Source organism: Arachis ipaensis, chromosome B7 (genome assembly GCF_059453495.1).
Source record: "Arachis ipaensis isolate K30076 ecotype BB chromosome B7, ASM5945349v1, whole genome shotgun sequence".
In the NCBI taxonomy this organism is placed as follows: domain Eukaryota; kingdom Viridiplantae; phylum Streptophyta; class Magnoliopsida; order Fabales; family Fabaceae; genus Arachis; species Arachis ipaensis.
Window position 1 is genome coordinate 60160308 of NC_142442.1, and position 14674 is coordinate 60174981.

A 14674-nucleotide genomic window follows, 5' to 3' on the forward strand; every position below is an offset into this window, starting at 1 on the left:
CCATGGAGATCGGTCGAACGACCTCCCCACACTTGAAGATTGCACCGTCCTCGGTGCATGCAAAGAAGAGCAAAGTGGACGGGTTGCTACAATTGATGAGCTTCCTCAAAAGATTCTGCGGATGACTTGTTTATTGCCCCATTTAAAAGCTTTTCCTTTTCCTCCTTTCTTAGTGGCCAACCTAAAAGGAGAGAAAAAGAAAGAAAATTAAGCCTACAACAAAGATATCAAACCAAATAGAGCATAGGCGGGGGCTAATGCCAAATAAGAGTATGGTTCTCACTACATGTTAGCTACGCATGTAAGTGAGAAAGCAATATAAGTTAATGGCATATTAACTAATACTTGATGCAAGAGTAAAGTCAAAGCATGAAGAGCATATTGAGCATCAAGTTCAAACAAGAAAGAGTGGGTCATGAAAAACAATATTAGGTCATATCAATGCACAAAGATACAAGAGTCATACAAGATTAAGCATTGATGTAAAAGTTTCATCACCTAACAATATCAAACAAGTCAAGAGGCACCAAAATAATGCAAGAAATTCTCAACGATTGAATAGAAAAATTCAACACCATTATTAAAATAAGAAACTTAAAATAAAGAAAATTGCAACAAGCTATAAAATCAAAATTAAAATGCAATGAATGAAAGAAAGCAAATGCAGTAAAAGAAAATGTAAGAAAAGAGAAAAAAAAATTTTGTATTTTATTTATTTATTTATTTATTATTATGTTTTTTATTAAATTTTTTTTTCAAGAGAGAAAGAAGAAAGGTAGAAAGAAAGAAGAAGAAAAGAAGAAAGAAGATGAAAGGAGAAAGGAGAAAGGAGAAAAAAAAACAGGGTGCAAATCGACGCGTACGCGCGTCGATGGTTTTTTTTTTTTTTTGAGAGTGACGCGTATGCATCATGTACGCGTACGCGTCAGTAGTTTTGTGCCAAAGGCACAAGGCGCGCGCAGCATTCGCACAACTCTCGGGTTTTTGGCTTAGGGGTGAAATTTCTCAATCCATGCGTACGCGTACATGGCGCGTGCGTGCGGATTGGCGAAAATGCTTGATGCACGCGTACGCGCGTAATGCACGTATGCACGGATGGTGCTTTTTTTTTTCAAAAATTTTTTCTATGTTGTTGCACCATTCCAAACATTCCAAACCTCCAAACAGCTACCAAAACACCCTAAAACCTTATTTAACATACTAAACTACCAATTAAACTCAACAAACTAAACAAAACATGAAATCAAACCTATTCTAACAATATTTACAAAAGAGAAAAATGAAAAGAGTTTACCATGGTGGGGTGTCTCCCACCTAGCACTTTTGTTTATTGTCCTTAAGTTGGACTTATGGAGAGCTCCTCTCAAGGTGGCTTGTGCTTGAAGCTATCCTTAAACTCCCACCAATGCTTAGTTCTTCATTGTGCCCCAAGATTTCTTATTTGTTGCACCAAGTGTTGATGGAGTTCTTCACAAGCTTGGGGCTCCCAATGTTGATCCTCTTTTTGTGATCCGGGATCCCACACTTTATTTTCACACCCGTCTTGAAGTTGATCATCATTATTAGTCCAACCGGGTGGTGAACAAGGTGAATTCTCTATAAAGTGACCAACAATCCTTCTAGACCCATCTAGGTGAGCACTACTCCAACCTTTATATCTCATGTTTGATGCATCAACCATAATGAGCCTTGACTTGCAATGCCAACCATGAAACATCTTTCTTTTACGCTTCATCCCACAAAGCATCCTAAGTTGGCCATCCGTTTTAAGAAAACCATATTCAAGTGGGATAATAAAGCTAATAGAAATGAGTTTTACCCACTCAAATGAAGGTGTAGATGACAACCTAGGCAAAGGTGATTCCAAGGGTCTTGAAAAACTGTATTTAATTCCCCTCCTCCTTTTTCTAAGGACTTCCACCTCTTTACAAGATTTCTCAAATGTAATCCTTTGTTCAACAATACTACCTAAGCCTTTTCCCTTACTAAAATCATAAATGGGAGGATGAGAGAGATTTACCTCCACAACGCTTTCAAATTCAATGGGAGAAGGTTCTTCATGCTCAAAGGATTCTTCACCACTAAGACTTGATGCTTGATCTTCCTCACCAAGGGAACTCAATTCTTGCTCTATCCCATCCAAGTCTTCATATGGAATATGCCTTGGGAGGTGTGCACTTTCCTCCCTAGCATCAATTTCAATCATTTTGGAGGGGTTTTCTTCAACTCTATGTTCCCAAGGTGGTTCTGCATCTCCTAAGTCTTTAACCACTTCTTCCTCTTCTTCAACAATTGTAGCTTCCTCCAATTGTTCCAATACAAAGTAACTTTCCTCATTCTCCAACAATATCTGCTTCATGTTATGCTCTTCATTTGATTCTCCACATGTAGCCATGGGAGTTCCTTGAGTATTTAAGCATTGGGATGCCAACCGGTTTACCACCTCATCCAAGGCGGCCGTGAATTGTTGCACATCCCTTTTTCATTTCCTCCTGTCCTTGAACAAGAACATCAAGGATGTCATCCATTGGAGGTTGGGGTGGATGGAAGGGTTCATCAATTTGAGGGAAGGATCCATAGTAGGAAGGTGGTTCTTCTTGGTAGAGTTGTGGTGGTTCACTATTTTCCGCTCTTTCCACTTGTTGCACAACATGCTCCATGTTTGCTTGAAGTTGATACAATGCTTCCTTGAGACGATCCCTTGACTCTTGTTCCTCTCGGATATCATGAGTAGGATCATATGGCTCTTGGATTGAAGGACATGAATATTCCTCCATGGGAGGTTATGATGGAAAGTAGAATTCATCTTGGTAATAATATGGAGGGGGTGGCTCTTGGAAATGGTGATGTTGGGATGGTGGTGGCTCTATATGTGGTTTATATGGCTCATATGGTTGTTGTAATGGTGGATATGGATGAGGATCATATGAAGGTGGTTGGTGAAAAGTGGCTTGTGAGTATGGTTGAGGGTTATGTTGACGGTATGGCTCATAGGCATATGGTGGTGGTTCTTAAAAGTCACAAGGGAGTTCACCATAGCCATTGGATTGATATGCATCAAAGAATGGCTTTTGTTCATATTGCATTGGTGGAGGTTGTTGCCATGAAGATTGATCATATGCATATGGCTCCTCCCACCTTTGATTGTCCCATTCTTGATACATATCCTCATTGAAGCTTCCATTGCCTACAACATAGTTGTAATCACACTCATAGCCAAAGTGAGAATTCATGATGAAAAGAGAAAATAAAGACAAAAGCTAACAAGAAATAACGAAACAAAGTCCTAAAACTAGCAAAAACCAACAAGCAATCCAAAAATTAAGCTATTCACAATATTCACATATATACAATAACCAATAACACAACACCATTGCAATTTCCCGGCAACGGCGCCATTTTGATGATTAGATTTTTTTGTGTGGTTTAGAATTTTACAAATGAAATCTCGTTGCAATATAGTTTCTAAACCAACATTAATCCTTTCATACAAAAATTTTGTTTGTCACCAGTAACAAACCCCTAAAATTATAAACCGAAGTATTAAACCTCGGGTCGTTCTCCCTAGGAATTGCAATGAAGCGTCTTGTTATTGGTTATGGAGCTATGTTTGGGGTTTTTGAGATATTATACATGAAAGGTAAATGGAAATGAAAATAAACTAACAACTAGAAAGCTCTTGGCAAGGTTGTGAGAATTAGAAGTCCTATCCTAGTTATCCTCCTCAATTGTGACCACAATTATCCATTGCTACCACTTAGTTAACCTCTAACCATGGAGGAAAGTCAAGTAGATAAATTAACTTGATTCCACAAGTTCTAGCCAACTCCCAATGGAAAGACTAGTTTTAGTGGTATCCAAATCAATTAGCAACTTCTAATTATCAATCAACAAGGGAATTAGATAACTCAGGCGTCACTAATTACTCTATCAAAGCCAAGAGGAACAAAATCTACACTAAAGTCCAACCAAGCATTTCATCAAACACTTGGAAGGCATAAAAGAAAAGCAAAGTAAATTGGCAACAACAAAGGAATCTAACAACAATTATTGCAAGGAATTAATAACAACAATAAAAAGAAACACAATTATTATGAATTACCTCTAATTGAATTGAAAGAGAAGAGAAGGAACAAAAATAGATCTACAACAAAATATAAAAGCAACATAAAAGAAATTACAACAAAGAAATAGAAGAAGATGATTGCAACAACAAAGAATTAAGAAGCAAAAGTAGAGGGAAGCATGAATGAAAACCTAGATCTAAGAACTAATCTTAATCCTAATTCCTAATCCTAGAGAGAAGTGAGAGCTTCTCTCTCTAAAACTAACTTTCCCTCCAAAAATTAAACTAAACTAATGTGTGAAAGTATGTTAATTCCCCTTCAATCCTTGGCTTAAATAGCATCAGAAATGAGTTGGATTGGGGCCACAAGGCTTTAGAATTCGCTGCCCATGTATTGCTTTAAGTGGATCATATGGCAGCAACGACGCGTGCACGTACAGTGCGTGTACGCGTCACCATACGTGTAGCAATGATGAGCGGATAATTTACACGCTTTTTGGCATTGTTTCTACATAGTTTTTAGTATGATTTAGTTAGTTTTTAGTATATTTTTATTAGTTTTTAAATAAAAATCATATTTCTGGACTTTACTATGAGTTTGTGTGTTTTTTTGTGATTTCAGGTAATTTCTGGCTGAAATTGATGGACTTGAGCAAAAATCAGATTCAGAGGCTAAAGAAGGACTGCAGATGCTGTTGGATTCTGACCTCCTTGCACTCAAAGTGGATTTTTTGGAGCTACAAAAGTCCAAATGGTGCGCTCTTAATATTGTTGGAAAGTAGACATCCAGCGCTTTCCAACAATATATAATAGTCCATACTTTGCCCGAGTTTAGACGATGCAAACTGGCATTCAACGCCAGCTTTCTGCCTTATTCTGTAGTTAAACACCAAAAACAGGTTGCAAAGCAGAGTTAAATGCCAAAAACATGTTACAAATTGGCGTTTAACTTCAAGGAAGACCTCTACACATGAAAGCTTCAATGCTCAGCCCAAGCACACACCAAATGGGCCCAAAAGTGGATTTCTGCATCATTTACTCATTTCTGTAAACCTTAGTTACTAGTTTAGTATAAATAGAACTTTTTACTATTGTATTTAGATCTTGGGATCATCTTGGGAGCTTTGGATCATTTTAGATCTCTAGACCTCCATGGGAGGCTGGCCACTCGGCCTTGTCTACCCTATTTTCACTTATGTATTTTTAACGGTAGAGTTTCTACACACCATAGATTAAGGTGTGGAGCTCTATTGTTCCTCATGAATTAATGCAAAGTACTATTGTTTTTCTATTCAATTCAAGCCTATTTCTTCTCTAAGATATTCATTCGCACACAAGAACATGATGAATGTGATGATTATGTGACGCTCATCATCATTCTCACTTATGAACGCGTGCCTGACAAACACTTCCATTCTACATGTAAACAAGCTTGAATGTGTATCTTTTAGCCTTCTGATCTACGATCAGAGTCTTCGTGGTATAGGCTAGAATTATTGGGGGCCATTCTTGAGATCCGAAAAGTCTAAACCTTGTCTGTAGTATTCCGAGTAGGATCTGGGAAGGGATGGCTGTGACGAGCTTCAAACTTGTGAGTGCTGGGCGTAGTGACAGACGCAAAGGGATTACTGAATCCTATTCCAGCATGATCGAGAACCGACAGATGATTAGCCGTGCGGTGACAGCGTATTTTAGACCATTGTCACTAAGAGGACGGGATGTAGCCATTGACAACGGTGATGCCCAACATACAGCTTACCATGGAAAGAAGTATGAAGGATTGGATGAAGACAATAGGAAAGCAAAGGTTCAGAAGGAACAAAAGCATCTCCATACACTTATCTGAAATTCTCACCAATGAATTACATAAGTATTTCTATCCTATTTTATATTTTAATTATATTTTAATTATTAAAACTCTATAACCATTGAAATCCGCCAGATTGAGATTTACAAGGTGACCATAGCTTGCTTCAAGCTGACAATCTCCGTGGGATCGACCCTTACTCACGTATGGTTTATTACTTGGATGACCCAGTGCACTTGCTGGTTAGTTGTGCGAAGTTGTGACAAAGAACAAAAATTATGAACGTGCGCATGAAGTTTTTGGCGCCGTTACCAAGGAATGAACGATCACGATTTCGTGCACCAAGTTTTTGGCGCCATTGCTGGGGATTGTTCGAGTTTGGACAACTGACGGTTCTTCTTGTTGCTCAGATTAGGTAATTTTATTTTAATTTTAAGCTTTTTGTTTTTATTGTTCTTATTTTCGAAAAAAATAAAAAAATAAAATATTCTATGACTTCAGAATTTTTAAGAATGAATTCTAGAGTTTCATTGTGATATGTTGAATCCTGGCTGGCTGTTAAGCCATGTCTAATATTTTGGACCGAGGTTTCAACTATCCTTAGAAGAGCTTCTTTGTCTTTCTCAGCAAATTAGCTGTTGTATGTAATGTTCTGCTAAAGCTTGGCTGGCCATTGGCCATGTCTAGTGTTTTGGACCGGAGCTTTCAATGAAAGCTTGGCTGGCTAGTAAGCCATGTCTAATTTCTGGACCGGAGCTTTAGGCTAACATTGCATGATTCCTGGAATTCTCATTAGAAATTTTGAAATCCTTATTTTCCTTTTTCCAAATAATTTTTGAAAAATCCAAAAAAAAAATTTTAAAATCATGAAAACCAAAAATAATTTTGTGTTTCTTGTTTGAATATAGTGTCAATTTTTAAGTTTGGTGTCAATTGCATCTTTTTAATTTTTCTTAAAATTTTCGAAAATTCATGCATGTGTTCTTCATGATCTTCAAGTTTTTCTTGATGATTTTCTATGTTTGATCTTTAATTTTTCTTGTTTTGTGTCTTTTCTTGTTTCTCATATGCATTTTCAATTTGTTAGTGTCTAAAGTTTAAAAATTTCTAAGTTTGGTGTCTTGCATATTTTTCTTTTCTTAAAAATTTTCAAAAATAAGTTCTTGGTGTTCATCTTGACATTCAAAGTGTTCTTGGTGTTCATCTTGACATTAAAAGTGTTCTTGCACGCATTAGTTGTTTTGATTCATGATTTTCATGTTTTGTTTCATTTTTACTATTTAATAAAAAGAAAAAAAGAGAAAAACAACAAAGTGACAACTTTTTCTCTTCATTAAAAATTCAAAAATAAAAAAATATATATCTTTCCCTTATTCTCTCATAAATTTTCGAAAATTTGAGTTGACTTTTTCAAAACTTTTTAAAATTTAGTTGTTTCTTATGAGTCAAGTCAAAATTTTCAATTTAAAAAAAAAACAAAAAAATTCTATCTTTTTCAAATCTTTTTCAAAAATCAAATCTTTTTCATTTTTTTTCATAATTTTGAAATTTTCAAAATTTATTTTCAAAATCTTTTTCTTATTTCTATTTTATATTTTCGAAATTAATGCTAACAATTAATGTGATTGATTCAAAAATTTTATGTTTGTTACTTGCCTAGTAAGAAAGGTTCAATCTTTAAATTTTAGAATCATATCTTTTTGTTTCTTGTTAGTCAAGTAATCAACTTCAATTTTCAAAATCAAATCTTTTTAATTTCCAATTCAAATCTTTTTCAAAATAATTTTCAATCATATCTTTTTCATTCTCAATCACATCTTTTTCAAAATCAATTTCAAAATCTTTTCTAACATCTTATCTTTTCAAAATTGATTTTCAAATCTTTTTCAAATTAATCCTATCTTTTTGTTTGATTCTTATCTTTTTCAAAATCACCTAACTAATTTTCCCTCTCTAATTTTCGAAAACTCTTCCACACTTTTTCAAAATTCCTTTTTAATTAACTTTTGTTTTAAATTCTAATTTAATTTAATTTCATTTTTCTTTTTAAAACTTTCAAATTTTAACTTCAAATTTTAAATTAAAAACAAAAATATTTTTATTTTATTTTATTTAATTTTTGAATTCTTCTCCCTCTCATCTCTTTTTATTTATTTATTTATCTACTAACACTTCTCTTCTACTCATAATTTGAACCCCATCTTCTTCTCTGCGTTCGAGTTCTTCTCTTCTCTTCCTTCTATTCTTCTTTTCTTAAACTCACATAAGTAATCTCTATACTGTGACATAGAGGATTTCATATTTTCTTTTCTGTTCTCTTCTTTTTCATATGAGCAGGAACAAGGATAAGAACATTCTTGTTGAAGCTGATCCTGAACCTGAAAGGACTCTAAAGAGGAAGCTAAGGAAAGCTAAAGCACAACTCTCTGGAGAAAATCTGATAGAAATTTTTGAAAAAGAAGGATACATGGCCGAAAATAATAATAATGGTGGAGATGCAAGGAAGATGCTTGGTGACTTTACTGCACCAAATTCCAACTTCCATGGAAGAAGCATCTCAATCCCTGCCATTGGAGCAAACAATTTTGAGCTAAAGCCTCAATTAGTTTCTCTGATGCAACAGAATTGCAAGTTTCATGGACTTCCATCAGAATATCCTTTTCAGTTCTTAACTGAATTCTTCCAAATCTGTGATACTGTTAAGACCAATGGGGTTGATCCCGAGGTCTACAGGCTTATGCTTTTTCCATTTGCTGTAAGAGACAGAGCTAGAATATGGTTGGACTCTCAACCTAAAGATAGTTGAACTCTTGGGATAAGCTGGTCACGACTTTCTTAGCCAAGTTCTTTCCTCCTCAAAAGCTTAGCAAACTTAGAGTGGATGTTCAAACCTTCAAACAGAAAGAAGGTGAATCCCTCTATGAAGCTTAGGAGAGATACAAGCAACTGACCAAAAAGTGTCCTTCTGACATGCTTTCAGAATGGACCATCCTGGATATATTCTATGATGGTCTATCTGAATTAGCTAAGATGTCATTGGACCATTCTGCAGGTGAATCCATTCACCTAAAGAAAACGCCTGCAGAAGCTCAGGAACTCATTGACATGGTTACAAATAACCAGTTCATGTACACTTCTGAAAGGAATCCTCTGAGTAATGGGACGCCTCAGAGGAAGGGAGTTCTTGAAATTGATACTCTGAATGCCATATTGGATCAGAATAAAATATTGACTCAGCAAGTCAATATGATTTCTCAGAGTCTGAATGGATTGCAAGCTGCATCCAACAGTACTCAAAAGGCATCTTCTGAAGAAGAAGCTTATGATCCTGAGAACCCTGCAATAGCAGAGGTGAATTACATGGGGAACCCTATGGAAATACCTATAATCCCTCATGGAGAAATCATCTAAATTTCTTATGGAAGGATAAAAAAAAGCCTCAACAAGGCTTTAATAATGGTGGAAGAAACAGGTTTAGCAATAGCAAGCCTTTTCCATCATCATCTCAGCAACAGACAGAGAATTCTGAGCAGAATCCATCTAGCTTAGCAAATATAGTTTCTGATCTATCTAAGGCCACTCTAAGTTTCATGAATGAAACAAGGTCCTCTATTAGAAATTTGGAGGCACAAGTGGGCCAGCTGAGTAAAAGAGTCACTGAAACTCCTCCTAGTACTCTCCCAAGCAATACAGAAGAGAATCCAAAAAGAGTGTGCAAGGCCATAACCTTACTTGGTGTGGCCGAACCTACAAGGGAGGAGGGGGACGTGAATCCCAATGAGGAAGACCTCATAGGACGTCCTCTGGACACTAAGGGGTTCCTCAATGAGGACCTGAAGGAATCTGAGGCTCATACAGAGACCATAGAGATTCCATTCAACCTGCTTCTGCCCTTCATGAGCTCTGTTGAGTATTCTTCCTCTGAAGAAGATGAAGACATTACTGAAGAGCAAGTTGCTAAGTACCTTGGTCCAATCATGAAGCTGAATGCCAAATTATTTGGTAATGAGACTTGGGAAGATGAACCTCCCTTGCTCACCAATGAACTGAATGCATTGGATAGGCAGAAATTACCTCAAAAGAAACAGGATCCTGGTAAATTCTTAATACCCTATACCATAGGCACCATAACCTTTGAGAATGCTCTGTGTGACCTGGGCTCAGGCATTAACCTTATGCCACTCTCTGTAATGGAAAAACTTGGGATCTTTGAGGTGCAAGCTGCCAGAATCTCATTAGAGATGACAGACAACTCAAGAAAATAGGCTTATGGACTAGTAGAGGACGTGCTAGTAAAGGTTGAAGGCCTTTACATCCCTGCTGATTTCATAATCCTAGACACTAGGAAGGATGAGGATGAATCCATCATCCTTGGAAGACCCTTCCTAGCCACAGCAAGAGCTGTGATTGATGTGGACAGAGGAGAGTTGGTCCTTCAACTGAATGAGGACTACCTTGTATTTAAAATTCAATGTTCTCCTTCTGTAACCATGGAGAGGAAGCATGAAAAGCTTCTCTCACTGCAGAGTCAACCAAATCCCCCACAGTCAAACTCTAAGTTTGGTGTTGGGAGGCCACAACCAAACTCTAAGTTTAGTGTTGAACCCCCACATTCAAACTCTAAGTTTGGTGTTGGGAGGTCCCAATAATGCTTTGAATATCTGTGAGGCTCCATGAGAGCTCACTGTCAAGCTATTGACATTAAAGAAGCGCTTGTTGGGAGGCAACCCAATGTTATTTAACTATATTTAATTATTTTCCATTTCTATTTTATGTTTTCTTTAGGTTGATGATCATGTGAAGTCACAAAAACTACTGAAAAATCAAAAAAAGAATGAAAAACAGCATTAAAAATAGCTCACCCTGGAGGAAGAGCTTACTGGCATTTAAACGCCAGTAAGAAACATCAAACTGGCATTTAACGCCAAAAAGAAGCATCAAGCTGGCGTTAAACACCAGAAACAAGCACCAGACTAGCGTTTAACACCAAAACAGAGCATGAAATTGGCATTTAATGCCAGAAACAAGTAGCAAGCTGGCATTTAACGGCATACATGCATTCTAAGGGCGTTTGCACGCCTAAATGGAGCAGGGATGCTAAGTCCTTGATCCCTCTGGATCTGTGGACCCCACAGGATCCCCATCTACCCCCCCTCTTTCTTCTTTTGCTCGAAGATGAGCAAACCTTTTAAGTTTGGTGTGGTAAAAGCATTGCTTTTTGTTTTTTCATAACCATTTATGGCACCTAAGGTCGGAGAAACCTCTAGAAAGAGGAAAGAGAAGGCAAAAGCTTCCACCTCTGAGTCATGAGAGATGGAGAGATTCATCTCAAGGGTCCACAGCTCAGTAGTAGAGCATTTGACTGCACATCAAGAGAGCCCACTCATGGACCTCAACAAGAGCTATGAGGGAGGAGCAACAAAGACAAGGAAGAGACATAGAGGAGCTCAAGAGCACCATTGGTTCTTCAAGAAGAGAAAGATGCCACCCTCACTAAGGTGGACCCGTTCCTTAATCTCCTTGTTCTTATTTTCCTGTTTTTCGTTTACTATGCTTTATGTTTTATTTATGTTTGTGTCTTTACTATATGATCATTAGTATTTAAGTGTCTATGTCTTAAAGCTATGAATGTCCTATGAATCCATCCCCTTTCTTAAATGAAAAATGTTTTAATTATAAAAGAACAAGAAGTACATGAATTTTGAATTCATCATTGAAATTAGTTTAGTTATTTTGATGTGGTGACAATACTTTTTGTTTTCTGAATGAATGCTTGAACAGTGCATATGTCTTTTGAATTTGTTGTTTATGAATGTTAAATATGTTGGCTCTTGAAAGAATGATGAAAAGGAGAAATGTTATTGATAATCTGAAAAATCATAAAATTGATTCTTGAAGCAAGAAAAAGCAGCGAATACAAAAGCTTGCGAAAAAAGAAAAGAAAAGAAAAATGGCGAAAAAAAAAGTGGAAAAAAAAGAGAAAGAAAAAGAAAAAGCAAGCAGAAAAAGCCAAAAGTTCTTTAAACCTAAAGGTAAGAGCAAAAAGCCAATAGCCCTTAAAACCAAAAGGCAAGGGTAAAAAAGATCCAAGGCTTTAAGCATCAGTGGATAGGAGGGCCCAAAGGAATAAAATCCTGGCCTAAGCGGCTAAACCAAGATGTCCCTAACCATGTGCTTGTGGCGTGAAGGTGTCAAGTTAAAAGCTTGAGACTGAGCGGTTAAAGTCGAAGTCCAAAGCAAAAACAGAGTGTGCTTAAGAACCTTGGACACCTCTAATTGGGGACTCTAGCAAAGCTGAGTCATAATCTGAAAAGGTTCACCCAGTTATGTGTCTGTGGCATTTATGTATCCGGTGGTAATACTGGAAAATAAAGTGCTTAGGGCCACGGCCAAGACTCATAAAGTAGCTGTGTTCAAGAATCAACATACTGAACTAGGAGAATCAATAACACTATCTAAATTCTAAGTTCCTATAGATGCCAATCATTCTGAACTTCAAGGGATAAAGTGAGATGCCAAAACTGTTCAAAGGCAAAAAGCTACTAGTCCCGCTCATTTAGTTGGAGCTAAGTTTCATTGATATTTTGGAGTTTATAGTATATTCTCTTCTTTTTATCTTATTTTATTTTCAGTTGCTTGGGGTCAAGCAACAATTTAAGTTTGGTGTTGTGATGAGCGGATAATTTATACGCTTTTTGGCATTGTTTTTACATAGTTTTTAGTATGATTTAGTTAGTTTTTAGTATATTTTTATTAGTTTTTAAATAAAAATCACATTTCTAGACTTTACTATGAGTTTGTGTGTTTTTCTGTGATTTCAAGTAATTTCTTGCTGAAATTGAGGGACTTGAGCAAAAATCAGATTCAGAGGCTGAAGAAGGACTGCAGATGCTGTTGGATTCTGACCTCCCTGCACTCAAAGTGGATTTTCTGGAGCTACAGAAGTTCAAATGGTGCACTCTCAATTCTTTTGGAAAGTAGACATCCAGAGCTTTCCAACAATATATAATAGTCTATACGTTGCCCGAGTTTAGACAATGCAAACTGGCGTTCAACGCCAGCTTCCTGCCTTGTTCTGTAGTTAAACGCCAGAAACAGGTTGCAAAGTAGAGTTAAACGCTAGAAACAGGTTACAAACTGGCGTTTAACTCCAAGGAAGACCAAGTGGGCCCGAAAGTGAATTTTTGCATCATTTACTCATTTCTGTAAACCCTAGTTACTAATTTAGTATAAATAGAACTTTTTACTATTGTATTTAGATCTTGGGATCATCTTGGGAGCTTTGGATCATTTTAGATCTCTAGACCTCCATGGGAGGCTGGCCACTTGGCCATGTCTAACCTATTTTCACTTATGTATTTTTAACGGTAGAGTTTCTACACACCATAGATTAAGGTGTGGAGCTCTGTTGTTCCTCATGAATTAATGCAAAGTACTATTGTTTTTCTATTCAATTCAAGCCTATTTCTTCTCTAAGATATTCATTCACACACAAGAACATGATGAATGTGATGATTATGTGACGCTCATCATCATTCTCACTTATGAACGCGTGCCTGACAAACATTTCCGTTCTACATGTAAACAAGCTTGAATGTGTATATCTTAGCCATTTGATCTACAATCAGAGTCTTCATGGTATAGGCTAGAATTATTGGCGGCCATTCTTGAGATCCGAAAAGTCTAAACCTTGTCTGTGGTATTCCGAGTAGGATCTGGGAAGGGATGGCTATGATGAGCTTCAAAATCGCGAGTGCTGGGCATAATGACAGAAACAAAAGGATTAATGAATCCTATTCCAGCATAATCGAGAACTGACAGATGATTAGCCGTGCGGTGACAGTGCATTTTGGACCATTTTCACTGAGAGGATGGGATGTAGCCATTGATAACGGTGATGCCTAACATACAGCTTGCCATGGAAAGGAGTATGAAGGATTGGATGAAGACAGTAGGAAAGCAGAGGTTCAGAAGGAACAAAAGCATCTCCATACGCTTATCTGAAATTCTCACCAATGAATTACATAAGTATTTCTATCCTATTTTATATTTTAATTATATTTTAATTATTAAAACTCTATAACCATTTAAATCTGCCTGACTGAGATTTACAAGGTGACCATAGCTTGCTTCAAGCCGACAATCTCCATGGGTTCAACCCTTTCTCACGTAAGGTTTATTACTTGGATGACCCAGTGCACTTGCTGGTTAGTTGTGCGAAGTTGTGACAAAGAACAAAAATTATGAACGTGCGCATGAAGTTTTTGGCACCGTTACCAAGGAATGAACGATAACAATTTTGTGCACCAAGAAACTATGGCAAATCTTATATCGTTTTGAAGCCTCGGATGTTAGCTTTCCAACGCAGCTAAACCCGCATCATTTGGACCTCTGTAGCTCAAGTTATGGTCGTTTAAGTGCGAAGAGGTCAGCTTGACAGCTTTTGCGATTCCTTCATTTCTTCATGAGTTCTCCATTTTTACATGCTTTTCCTTCATTTCCTTGATCCAATCTTTGCCTCCTAAATCTGAAATCACTTAACACACATATCAAGGCATATAATGGAATCAAGGTGAATTAAGATTAAACAATTAAGGACCTAAAAAGCATGTTTTTACTCTTAAGCACAATTAAAGGAGAATTTACAAAACCATGCTATTTCATTGGATAATATGGGAGAAAGGTTGACAAAACCCTCTAAATTCAACACAAGATAAACCCTAAATATGGGGTTTATCACGCGTCCCTGAGGATCTGGCCTAGCCATGAAGATGCGCTAGCTCTGGCTTTGGCTTCTTCGC

At 36.9% G+C, this 14674-nt stretch overlaps 1 non-coding gene across 1 annotated transcript; it reads right to left on the reverse strand.

Annotated features, from left to right (window-relative positions):
• Positions 1-8741: 8741 nt before the first annotated feature.
• On the reverse strand, positions 8742-8849 carry LOC148552757 (small nucleolar RNA R71). Its single transcript, XR_015893475.1, has one exon. It is a non-coding gene; the product is annotated as a small nucleolar RNA R71 (small nucleolar RNA).
• Between the last annotated feature and the right edge of the window lie 5825 nt (positions 8850-14674).